The sequence below is a fragment of the Meriones unguiculatus genome, chromosome 3 (genome assembly GCF_030254825.1).
Source record: "Meriones unguiculatus strain TT.TT164.6M chromosome 3, Bangor_MerUng_6.1, whole genome shotgun sequence".
Taxonomy (NCBI): Eukaryota; Metazoa; Chordata; class Mammalia; order Rodentia; family Muridae; genus Meriones; species Meriones unguiculatus.
In genome coordinates, this window is record NC_083351.1 from 69,841,797 (window position 1) to 69,855,259 (window position 13,463).

A 13,463-nucleotide genomic window follows, 5' to 3' on the forward strand; every position below is an offset into this window, starting at 1 on the left:
AGAACACCATGGCAACGAGTCTTCACCCTAGCTGCTACATCTTAGAGCTCCATGAGGCCTTTTAGCCCAGGACTCAGTCTAGAACCAAGTCAGACGTGGATCCCAAACACTGCCATTTTTCTAGCTCTTGAGGATATGGAAGGTTCCGGATGTTCTGGGATCTTGATTTGCATATGGGGCCCAACTGGTAGCAGGAGTGAGGGAAAGCCTACATAGTGCTAGGAGCTGCTGGTTGTCTGAAGTCAGATTGTAGCATGTTGAATGGCTACGTAGATAGGTGTGATAGTTTCCTGTAAGAAGGAGGAAGAAGTTCTTTTGGCTCAAGGTTTTAGAGATTTTGGTCGATAATCATTGGGCTCTGTGGCTTCCTACCTGATATGGCAAGGTACTACATGGTGACAGGGCATGGTAAAGCATAACAGAGGAAAGCTACATGGTAGCCAGAAAGTAGAACAAGAGGAGGAAACTGTTCTGAGGTTTGTTCTCAATCACATGCTTCCTTCAAATAGTCTTCGCTTTCTACGTTCTACCATCACCAGCAATACCATCAAATTATCCATCCATCAGAGGCCCAATTACTGTTCAATAGCATTTTCAACTGGAAAGCAAGCCTTCAACACATAAGCCTTTCAGGACCACTTCATTGCCAAACCATGACAAATGCCAGGTCTTGGTTTACTCTGGTCAAAGAATCTAAAGACGTGGTGAAGTCTGGAAGACCTGAATCCTTTTGGGCAGAAAGATAGGGAATACAGTCTCAGAGTTCTGGGTCATTCTTTCCTTCCCAACCATCTTATAGGCCTTCTCTATACTGAGCTGAAACAGTCAAGGGCAGCTGAATGGTGAGACCATCAAGGTGGCCTCTGACTGGTACCCAGGAGGGAGAATGGAGAGGGATTTTTGTAGAGCAGGGCAGTGATGGGTGGAGGGTGGGTCCCAGGGGTTGGAGGTCAATGCAGCTTCAAACCAAATATCTCTTGTATATGCTTAATAGGTTTAACAACAAGAACAATGAAATCCATTGGACAAAGTCCCTATAGGACAGACCCCAAAGGGAAGGGATAGGAGAACCAGAAAACTTTCTATAATGAGGCAATAGCGTCTACAAAAGAAAGTAAGAAAGGGGGCCCACAAGATTGCTCAGCAGGTAAAGGTGCTTGTCAAGCCCAGTGACCCCCAGTCCCACACCACATAAATGTAGAAGAAACAGATACTACAAAGATACACATACAATAATGACGACGACCACAATGATGGTGGTGGTGGTGATGATGATGATGATGATGATGACGATGATGACTGAGAAAGGCTTCAGGTAGTATGTCTGCTGAAGTAGAAAGCAACCCCAGGACTGAGGTCGCAGTTTCCAGCACGTTCTTGTGGGTGTGGGTGAAAGATCTAGGGAGCCAGGGGCAGGAGGGTGAGGCTACCTGTGTGCTGTTCATTTCATACCGTTAGAGACCATTCAAAAAGAGAGTCCAGAAACTCAGAGAGTGGAGCAGGAAGACAGGAAGCCTAGGAGCTTCCCCAGTGCTGAGAACAGGTTGGGGGTGGTGCAGGAGGAGTGGGCTCTCTTGCCACAGATGAGCATGGGCAGTTCTCAACTACCGACCAGGCAACTTGCCTTTTCATGGTTCCATGAAACCAACACACACACAGCCCCAAGCTCCACCCCAGAAGGCAGTCCTAAAGCCCACCTTTTCCAGTCTGACTAGAGCTAGCACTACCTATCCAGTCACTAAGAACCCGGAGCCTGAAGTGTAGCCGTGGGACCCCGAACATTAGACACTGTGTTGCTAAGCATACTTAGTTTAAGTCGGGAGATGGGAGAGCCAGCAGAAGCCAGGCCCTTCCCATTGTAACCCCTATCTTCAGATGCTGTCTGTTCTTTCTGTCAGGGCAAGTCTTTTGGAAACTTGGTTAGGCTATAGCACCCCATCATGTAACCAAAGGCTGACCTCTGTGCTACTGGGAAGGCATTCTGCTCCATGGTGGTAGCATCTACACGGCATTAAATAAAGGACATGACCTTGAATCAGGTGGCTGACCTCGTCCATTCAGCTGAGGGCAGAAGAGTAAACATTGCTGTTTCCTGGAGTAGCAACCCTGTCTCCAGACGGCAGCGTCAACTCCTTTGTGAGTTTCCAACTGCCAGCCTGCCCTACAGACTTCAGACTTGCCAGCCCCCACATGGCATGAGCCAACTCCTTAAAATAAACTCTGCTCTCTTCTTGGTTCTCTCTCTCTCTCTCTCTCTCTCTCTCTCTCTCTCTCTCTCTCTCGCTCTCTCTGAAGCTCTTTTTTTTTTTTTTTTTTTTTTTGCCAATGACATGGGCACCCTGACTGCTCTGACTTTGTGAAGTTATTGTGAGGACCAGAGGACCAAGTTAATACTTGTTTGTAAGGTGAGGAGCTTGGGTCTTCCCTGAAAACATTCAATGCCATTGTCATTGACAGCAGAGAAGGCATCTACTCTAATCCCTCCCTTTGTAGATAAGGAAACTGAGGCACAGACACAGAACAGGAGACAGCAGCTAATGCGGGTATTGCTGATACTGTTAGAATATCACAAACATGTTAACTCGGTCTGTGTGACAACCCGTGAGCTATAGAATGTACTCAATCCCCATTTTATAGAGAGGAAAACCAAGGAAGCAAGTGGTGTGTTGGTGACCCGTGGCACAGAGCCAGTGATGGTCACTCCGTGTGTTCCGAGTGCTTTCCTGGCAGTGCGGAACCGGCACCCGGGTCATGGGCATGCAAGGCATGCTCTTTGCTCTAGTCTGCTTTGGTCACACGTGACTGGGGCCTGTGGTATGCAACTCAGCAACTCAAGCTGCTTCACCTTATTACCAGTCAAGAGTCCTAGAGAGATGTAGTGCTGCCCACCCCAGCCCCATGAAGTGTGGGACTGTGACTTATGGGAGGAAGGGCCACAATCCCAAACTATGCATTTTCAGGAAAACGTTTGCTTTTTAAAGACCCATGATCCTGGAACATCTCTCTCTCTTTTATTGGTTGGCTCAATTTGGGGGCATTTTTTGAGACAAGTTCTCACTGTTTAGCCCAGGGTGGCTTCAATTTCAAGATTCTCCTGCCTTAGAGTCTGGAGTACTGGGGTCCCAGGTGTGAACGGCCACTACTGACCAGCTCACCTCCTTGTCAGCCACCGGAGTCACTTGCTCCTCAATCCTTGCCTGCCGCTGAGAACGTCAGGAGCTGGTGTTTCCCTTCTAGTCCTAAATGACTAATTACAAGGCCTAGGAAAGGAAGCCACCACAACTAGAGTCTGCATTGGTGGCTCTCTGCACTTTCCTGTTCATAGCCAGGGGAAAACGTGTTCCCTTCTCATCTCCATAACAAGACTCCCTCGGCAGGGGGTCTGTGGGGTGCTCCCCACAGCTCCTGCCCCAGTTTGGTCCCAGCAGGAGGAGGCTGGTGGAGTTTAATCACATTCTTCCTATAGGGAACATTCAAAAAAAAAATGAGCCTTTGAAAAACAACTACCAAAAGAAAGAGGGTGGGGGGATCAAATTAGGCCAGGGACAGCAGGCCCTTGCCTCCTGTGTCCTAGAGACCCGATCTAAATATTTAAATTTAAAAGAGATTTCTAAGTGCTCAGTTCACGAGGTTTGTGAAGGTTTACAGAAGGCATCCACTCTGCCACTCGCTGGAGAGTGGAGCACCCCTTCTGATCTGGGGTGTTCATCCGTCCGGACGGCAGGCTCATCTAGTTGTGTTTTCACACAGGCCACGTTCCGTTAGGAAACATCTAAAACTGACAGCGCCCCAACCCAAAGCATAATGCTGCTCCCAGACCTGGGCAGGGACAGACTTACCAGAAACACAAAGACTTTGGAAAGGCCCCTCATTCGGTGATGACTCTCTGATTCCCACTACTCTGGGCTCTAAGGTTTTGGAAGATTGGCCAGAGTCCAGAGGAGCCCCAGGCCAAAGGCATGAATTTGCTAGCTTCTGGTCCTGTGCTCTGGAGTCATCAAGTCTGACCATGTAACATCCTGTCAAATAACCTGTCCTCCTGGGTGACTGTCCAGATATCCCAGCTTCTACTCCTTTTCTTGCTCTGAAGGTTCTAGCCAGCACCTGGTAGGTCTGTGGATGCTCAGAGGAGCCCATGAGAGCAGTAGTCTGACAGTGGGGACCATCCTGTGTTCCCTCTTCATCCTATGCCCACTCCCTCAGTGGTGAGCCTTGTCTGACCTGAGCCAGTTCCTTCCTCCCCAGAAGCAGGAACCCGCTAGCTTTACCATGCATGCCTCCCCGCTGACTACATCCCAGATCTGGCCCTAGCTGGAGGAGGAGCAATGCGTCCGTGCATGGTGCCTCTCAGCACCTGTATCTCACAGGCTGGCTAGGCACCAGGTGCTGTTTGGGGATACGGGTTGGACCAGTGGGCTGGCAGATATGGTTTCCTATTCCCATGGGGCTGGCCTTCTGCTTGGGCTTGATTCTGGTGCCCCTGCCAGAGAAGAACAGGTTAATAGCGGATAATATGTTGAGAGAATACAGTGGCATTCTGGATTCTAGTGACGGCATTTCTGCGTCTGGAAGTGGGCGGACGGAAGGTCTTTTAAGGATCACGAGTTTCCAAATTCCCCTCAGACTGTGCTATTTGGAAGGCTGTTGTGCTCACCCTGAACCACCGATGCAGATAGACTGTGCTATTTGAAAACTTCTGCGTAAAACAGCACTGTCAAAGGTGGCCAAGGAAGTCAAAACAAAGTTTCCATTTATTCTTTCATTTCAAAAGCTAATGGTAAGGAACAAAATCTGTTCTTTTGATGCACACAATAATTAACTAAAGGAACTGCTTGGTTCAGTTCTAAAACCAAGGCCAAAGGGACCCACAGAACACTGAGCTCCACCTGTGGCTTTATCTTGCTCACCTTATTTGTAATTCCTTTTTTTTTAATTTTTATTTTTTTATTACCGTGAACCGACTCTACCTTCGTATATGCTTAGCAAAGACTGGATCCCGAAAGCCCCAGATACTGAATGTATAATACCCTAAGTCGCCACAGGAAAGGCACACATCAGGCTGATTGGTGCTGCGTGCTCCTGGGAGGTCTGTTTCTTTACAAGTCACTTATCCCTGGGCTCTGCAGGGATTCAACAGGGGTGGGGTAGGGTGGACTTGGAGCTTTCATTGCTAAACACCCGAAGAGCAGAAGGGCAACACTTGCTGGGTCTCTTTGGTTCTTGGGAACAGAACTAGAACAAGAATGAAGGGAAAGAAGGAAGGAGAGAAGGTGGAGCTGTGGATAGCGAAGGAGAGGGAGACAGCAGTAGGTGGAAGGAGGGGCAGAAGGGGGCCACACAGCCAGGGGTGCAGCTGCCACTGGGGAGCTGAAGGCAGGTCACAAGTCGGGTGGGTCAGTTTTCTCAGGAGTCACCGTGGGGCTGGGCACTGGGCATCTGTAGTGACTATGAAAGATTTTGAGCCATGGATAGAAACAGAGAGAGGCTGTGACCATTCCCAACCCAGATGGGCCCTGAAAGGTGCCATCTGCCCTTCCCTTCTGTTTGTGTACGTTATGGGCTAGTTCCTCTGGCACCTTGTCCAGGTTTGCTGGCTCTGGGGACTCAGGAGTTGGCCACATGGAAGTGCCCTTGGTCAATCTTCCCTCCAGAAACTGTTTCGTTGGCAGCAGGGGCCACAGGTCACAGTTTCTAAGAGATCGCCAGGCACACTTTCAGAGAGTCCCCACTTCACCTGTGTGAAGATCCCCCACCAAGCATTCACTGTTAGGGTGCTACATCCCGGAGTCAGAAACTCCCAGAAAGGACAGGAGAGTAGACAAACTGAGGTTCACGTCTGAGCAACCCCCTCAACTGAGACCCCCCTTCTTCAAGTGACAGCAGAGGGAAGGTGGAGGGAATTTTCCTTTGTCGCTGACACTCTGGGCAGGGGTGGGACCAGCTACTGGTCCATCAGTTCCTAGGAGAACTTCTGAGGGCAGACAGGGCTTCTGCCTGAGGGGAACAGCAGGGTGGGAGCATGTTGGCTTTGCTTGAAGTGGTCTGCAGTTCATACAAGCCTACTTCATCCCGCTTGCCATCTTTTCCTGCTTTGAACATGGCTTTAAATCAACCAGAAGCATGCTCTCACTTTCCATCAGAAAACTACTTAAGGAGGCAAGAATGTAGGATACACTGAGGACTTCCAAGATGTGTTAGGGTGGGATGAGTCCACCTTACCTCCCCTCCAAACAGTGACTGGCATCGCCATCGGAATAATCTAGAAACCATTCAAATGTCTGCGGTAAAGGCCAGCCACAGTGCCGCTTTGAGGCCTTCATGGCGTTAGGAATAAATGCACACTGACTCGAGTGCAGCACAACAGAACCAGGGTTACGGCCGAAGGGCCTGGCTCTTCACCCTGGGAGCTGCTGACAAACAGCAGAATCTAGAGTCTCCCCGGAAGTGGTAAGGAATGCAGATGCTTGGGCCCCACCCTAGATCAGCCCAACAGGAATCTTCATAGCTCCATAGTTCCTATGTATGTTAAATTTGTGTATGTTTGCTTGCTGTGTGTGCCTGTTTGCTCTCTCTCTCTCTCTCTCTCTCTCTGTGTGTGTGTGTGTGTGTGTGTATGTGTGTGTCCTTACAGGCCAGAAGGTGGCATTTGGGCCATCCTCTGTTGCTCTCTATTTTCTTTCCTGATTGGCCTGGAATTCTCCATGTAGAGCAGGCTAGCCCCTGGAGGAAGGTTCAACTGTGTTTTCAAATGCTGATTTCAGGGCCTTGGTATCTCGTTACTGCCCTGCCGTGGGCATTGTTATGAATGTTGAATTATTTCCCCCCCCCCCCGCAGCATGTGATAAGGAATGCTCCCCAGTTATCCCTGACTGGCTAAAGATGCTGAGGCCTATGACATGACCGTAAAGAGGCAGGTGGGGTTTCAGGTTTCCCAGGCTTGGGTTCGAGAGAGATAGATGGGAGAGCAGAAGAGGTAGAGGGGAGAGGAAGCTTGAGAGAAAGGAGATTTCAGAAGGTGGGATGGCGATGAGCACAAGCCTGTAAGAACAGACTGAGGTAGCTGAAACGGCACAGGAGTCATCAGATTGGCAAGTGATTGGCTTTTATGTGAGTGTTAAAGGGCCTGGGATTGGAATAGCTCAGAATCTGCCCAGCACAGTGCTTACAGCTTCATGTAAATCATAGTCTCTCTGTGTCAGCCACTGGGGAACTAGATGGTTAAAGAAAATGGCCATTGTAATAATTTCATGCATGAATTAATAAAGAATAATTTATCCTTTTACAAGTCTCAGACTCACAGAGATTGCCTTCCTCTGCTTCCTGAGTGCTGGATTGAAGGTGTGCTCTACCATCCCAGCTCTATCTTATTTTTGGAGACAAGGTCTCTCATTGAACCTGGCGCTAACTGACTGGCAACACTAGCCAGCCGTGCCTGCCTTTTTGCGTGGGTGCTGGGGCTCCAAACTCAAGCCGTCACGCTTGCCTGTCAGGAGTTTTACTAACTGAGCCACCTCCCCGCCCCTCAGGGCCTGTGTCTAGTGCCATAGTCTGGTCTGCATCACACTGCTCCCACCCTGGCTCTTGTTTTTATGCTTTGACATTAGGGTGTTCTTACTTCTCTTCTTTCACATAGTTGCTTTGGGTTCAGCTGTGCTGTCGTGAGAGCTAAAGGAAAGGGGAGCGCTCTGAAGAGCACGGGGATTGTTGGCTTGGTATGGCACTGATGGGGAGCACCCAATCTCGCTCAGCATTCCAGGAGACTTGGCAAGGGGAAGAAGCTCTGCTGGCTGAGAGCCCCACTCCCAGTCCCGGCTCCATCCTACTTCCTGTGTGACCCCGCACGTGATCCTAGCTGGAGATTTTTCCCCCCACAGTGAGGACAAATTTATGGTAGGCTATCAAACAGTTTTCAACCCAATGCTCCCCCATGACAAAAGGACATGTGTATTTATGAAATAGCTGCTTGTGGCTATTTTATTTTTGTAACCATGGGGTATGTTTGGCTCTTTGAGATCCTCTGGCTGCTTCAAGGAGCAAATCCCCATCCTTGCTCACATTAAGCAGCATGAGCTAATCAGCTGAAAAAACCAGCATGGAATGTTCTTTGATCCTTAAGAGAAATAGGAAGAGGAAGATGTGTTTTAATTAGATCCTTATAATGTGACAAAGTGGCTGCTGGAGAGTTCTAGGGAGTTGATTGTCCTTCTAAGTCACGACTGCATTCAAACTACCCTTAGCAGAGGTTGTATATCGTGTCATCCAGTTTGTGATAAATTTATAATGGGGTTCTGCAGAGCAGATTTATATCAACAATTAAGCAGAAGGAAAATGGCTCATAAATTTGGCTGGCACACTCCAGCACCAGAGAAGAGGAAGGGGACTGGTTTAGCCAGATCAAAAGTCAATAATTTCAACAGGAAGTGCTAAAGCTATAGCAAACAGTTGAGAAGGAAAGAAGTGTATTTTCTGTCTCTCATCCTTTAAAAATTATATATTGGAGCATACAGTGACACGTTCTCATGACAGCGGCCTGACTAGAAAGCTGAAGTGCCTTTTGTCGTCTCCTAAGTGGTGCAAATGGGATAAGCCTTCCCTGGTCCTCTGCTAAGTAGCTCTTCAATCTGACCAAGACAACATGGGGGAAAATGAGTTCTCCAAAAAGCCCAGTGATTTGAGAAGAACAACACTATGGCCCAAACTTTCAGCTGCCAGAATTTATGTTTTGGATTTTGGTTTCTTATTTTATATGTCAATGCTATTGGAAGGTAGCGCCTTTGAGAAATTAGGCTTAGATGAGGTCATAATGACAGTGACCCTTATGGTATGAGTGGTTTTATGACAAAAGAAACAGAAGGGTGAGGAAGTGGCTCCTTTGCTAGTGTATCCCAGTGTGGACGCTCAGCATTCCTGTAAAAAGCTGAGGTCAGTGGCATGTACGGGTCACCCCAGAGTGGGAAGGTAGAGACAGATGGACCGCAGGGCTTACTGCAGTTTAGCTGAACTGACCTCTAAGTTCAGTGTGTGTGTGTGCATGCAGACAAACATACACAAAAACAAAAAGGAGCAGAGACCAATCTAGCATGCTTACAGTCTCATCATGTGCCATGTCATGAAGCAACAAGAAAGCTCTTGCTACCTGGCCAGCACACTCTGGTATCCAGCCTTCAGAATGACAGTAAAATGAACTTTTTTTTTTCTTTTTTTCTCCCTATAACTTGTCTATTCTCAAGTCTTCTGCTATAGCAGCAGACTAAGAGAGATAGCTCTAAGTGAAAGGAAGAGAGGCTGGACAAAATTCCCAAGACGTTGGAAGAAAATATATGTGGTCTAGAAAGAAGCCTGGAGACTTGGAATGTCAGGAAGATTGTTTACGCTAGAATAGAAGCCTATCTCCTAAAAGAAGAGAGACAGCCAAAGTCAAAGGGGTCAGAGTAGACAGCAAGAGATGGAACATTGCTAGGCAGAAAGTATGGGCTGGAAAACGTGTAGAGATTCCCCAACAACGGAGAAAGCTGGGCATGCATTAAGTTGTTCTTACTAAAAGTGAAACTTCTGAACTCCTGGCTTTCCTGGCTAATATATCACTTCCTGATTGATGAAGGCTGCACTATGGCAACTGTTGGCTTAGGCTTCATTGTAAGCAGTAGGAAGCATCAGCCATCCCCGTGGAAGTCAAAGGAAGCAGCCACATCCTTTATAAGAAATACACATGGGCCAGGCATCCTGGGTGCTGTCGGATTCAACAGTCTTGATTCCAGAGAGCTGGTGTGAAAAATTCTGAGGGGAGGGAAGCATTGTTTCCTCCTAAAAGGAAATTGGAAGTAGGAACTAATATTTTGGGAACCATGGATTCTATGCCCAAAGCTGGACATGCTGTTTTTGGCTACCCAGAAGTCATTTATCCCACTTCTAGTAACAGCGTCTTAAGGGGATCCACCCTTCTACTTTCTGAAAAAGTAAGAGAAAGGGGTGAGGCCCACCTTCTTTAAAGGCAGAGATGGAAAAGTGGCTCAGGCCTAAGACAATCAGGACCTTGGGTTCTCGTAGCAAGTGGTTGGCTGAGGTATCTGTTCCTGAGAAGTGAGACTTTCGTGTGAGAATTTCAGAAAGAGAGCCATTCTTCTCCATGCTGGACTTAAACTTGCTTTCATCTTCCTGCTCCATCTTCCTAATATGGCGGCCAGAGGTAACTGCTGGAGAAGCTCAGTGCTAGAGAGATTTAATGCTAGCTCATTGGGTCAAGAGTCATCAGACTAGAGAAGGGAACCTTACCACCTCATAGTTTCAAGTCAAGGCGGGAGTCCTACCGAAATTCTCAGGCAGGGCCTGGGGAGACAGTTCATTCGGTAGAGTGCCCGCTGTGTACGGAGTGAACCTGACACCTATGTGTAAGCAAGGTGTGGCAGCTTATTTCAGGGCGATGAGGATCAAAGCCCAGATTCCAGAACCCATGAAATCCTGAGAGGGTCTGGCAGCTTACCTATAATGGCGGCACTCAGAAGGTAGGGACGGGGAATCCTCAGAGCAAACTGGCTAGACAGACTAGCCATACAGAAACTGGGGTCAGCTGAGACACAGCCTCAGTGGAGAAGATGAGGAGCAATGGTGGGGAACTACCAAAGCCAACCGTGGGCCCTCACATGCATGTGAGCATACATATATGCATGCACACACAACACACGCATGAGGAAAAACAGAAGAGGACGTTTAAAGTAATGACAAATGAAAGCACAAAGCCGTTCCATGTACCTCATTCAGTTCACACTGTTCAAAATCCAGGTGACACAGCTATCCTGCAGCAATAGGAAAGACCGGGAGTGACAAGTGTGCCCAGAGCTACTGAAGCCAAGAGACAGAGAGAGCAACTGGGCACAGGTTGGCACTCCTCCATCAGTCATTCCCCGTGGGAGCCACCCTCTGGAGTTTGCCATGCCCTGGAGTCCGCCTGGGTGAATTGTTTGTTGCTGTTGCTGTTTATTTTGTGTGCTGAGGGGGAGGCACCACCACTAGAGTAGGGAGGGAGGTGATGCTGTGAAAGCTGTTTTCCTCCTCTGTAGTCTGGGTTGGTGAAGGAGACTGAGCTTGGCAGGAGTTGCCCTAATAGCCGAACCTTCCTGCCGGCCTACTGGGTGACATTTTCTACCACTGCCCACAGCAGTCCCATGTGACACAGATTTTTTTTTTTTTTTTTTTGAGTCATAGAGGAGGGTAATAGCTCTCATCACATTCCCGAAGGGTATTACTGAAGGAGAGATGGTGAGAGGAAGGAACTAGAGCCGGGGTCCAGCCACTTGCGTGGCAGGTCATTTAAGAAGGCCCGCTCTCTAGAGGTAGGCTAGCACCATGTGCAGAGGAAGAACCTGCAGCCACCAAAGCTGGCATTAACTGGCACTCAAGAGATATTTGTTGAATGGAAACCAGCAGGAAAGTTATAACAAATCATACTTTACATGCAAATTTTTGGGAATATTTTCAGGAAAATACTTAATGTGTGAACAGCTAATCTGCATTTCCATGTCCTGACAGATGGCCCATATTAACAGAGTTCTGAGTATAGTAAAACTAAATAAATAAATAAAAGAAGAACGAAAGAAAATAAAAAGAAGAAAACCTACAAGTATTCATTGAGTGCATACCATGGGCGAAGCTGCGCAAAGTAGTGTGCTCTCTGACTATCTGTGTTTAAAAAGACAACCTGGACACATTTCCATTTGTCAAAAACTACCCCAAATATTGTCAAAAAAAAAAAAAAAAGCCCTCAGGGCTTGCATGTGTAGAGTAGAGCATTCTTTCTTAGGGAGAGAGTTCTGGTTTCCAATTGTCTAATGCACCAGGGACCAACTGCATCAGAACTTCAGGGATTATTGATCAAAACTACAGCTTCCCTCCCCCAGTTACAAAAGCAGAACTCCTATGGTCAGGGCCCTGGAATCTCCATTCCAGCCATCTTCTCAGAGGGTTGAAAATTTTTATCTGGTATAATCAGTTTGTGTGGCCATGGGTCTCCTCAGTATCTGGAGACAGCCCCATGGGAGGTGGCCCTTTGGGAAAAGAAGGCCTGGTTCTAGGCTTAGAGGTTGAAGGAGGCTTGGTGAGGTTTGAGGGTTGGTGAGTCGGCATCACCTTCCTTGAGTTCAGGTCTGGTCCGGGCTGTGGCAGAGGCGAGGGCGTATCACCAGCTCTCGTGTGGGAACATTCTATGCCCACAGGTTCACACCCAGATCTCACAGGGTTGAAACTGGCAAACCTGGCAGGCTCCCAGCCCTGCTGCTGTGCAGAGACTACAACAGTCGAGGACTGATTGTGCACTCCTTATGTGGCCCTGAAGGGTTTCATTCGGAAGGAACATTGCTTAATAGACTATGGGCCACTACCCCCCCTCAGAGTAAAGATAATGACTCCACCTCTTGAAGCATTTGCACCTTCTCCTAGCCTCTGTTGTATGTACCATATCACAAGGTACCCTTCAGATACTTCTATGGCCACTTCTTCATTTGTCTTGCCTTTTGTCATGAGACTAAGGGCTAGCCTTCCCTCTACTACCTTCCTCAGAAAGGCATCTTCCCCAGCTTTCAGCCTTGGGACTTCAGCACACTTGAACTTGGGGCTGGAATCAATTTGCATATTGGTGATCCCATGCCCTGACCACAATAATTGGCTCATGGCTGGACAGTGTCAGCAGCCTTCTGGTCAGAGTGACCTTTGTGACTTTCACTGGGAATTTTCAGTCATAGGTCCTATTTGGTGGTGCAGACTGAGGAAGCATGTGGTCCCAGGCACTCTGGGTAGGCTGCCCCAGGCTTCCCAAGGACAGTGTGGCTAACCATGGGGCCAACAGCAAAAAACTGAGGTCAGAGAAATTCGTGCCTGAGGGTATCGTTGAGGCTTTGCTAAATATTTTCCTGAAGTCTCATTCACTCTCTAACAGAGCAAGGTTTTGGACCCATAAATATAAATGTTTGTTTTGCTAAAATCAGTTTGACTCAGAGTTTTGTTACCTGGTGCTAAATATGTCCTAAAAGACATACTGGAATGTACCCCATCATCTTTGATCCCCGCCCCCACTCCTCAGCTGGAACCAAATATTAAATAACTACCTATAAAGCAGACTGAGCCAGGTGGTAGGGTTATCTGGATTCATGGCTTGCTGAGACTCTATGCTTGAAGAATATTGATTAGTGGATCAGTGTCAGACCAGAGGAAACCCTGTCTGTCCTGTTCAACATTTTAATCAATGACTTGGATGAAATGGGAGACATGGTTAGCAAGTCTCCGATGACACAAGCTGGAGGAAATGCTAATATGACAGATGGTAGAATCAAGATTCAAAATTATTTTGACTGTGTGGAAAGGTAATAAGGAGAAATATAAATTCTTGCACCCAGGCTCCAAAGATCAATCTGGAGCAGCAGGAGGCTGGGAAGACCCAGCTTGGTGGCTGTCATAATATCAAAGAATTGAAG

At 47.8% G+C, this 13,463-nt stretch overlaps 1 protein-coding gene across 1 annotated transcript in view; it reads right to left on the bottom strand.

Moving 5' to 3' along the window:
* The window catches only part of Tbxas1 (thromboxane A synthase 1), a 149,667-nt gene that overhangs the window by 42,699 nt on the left and 93,505 nt on the right, over positions 1-13,463 (bottom strand).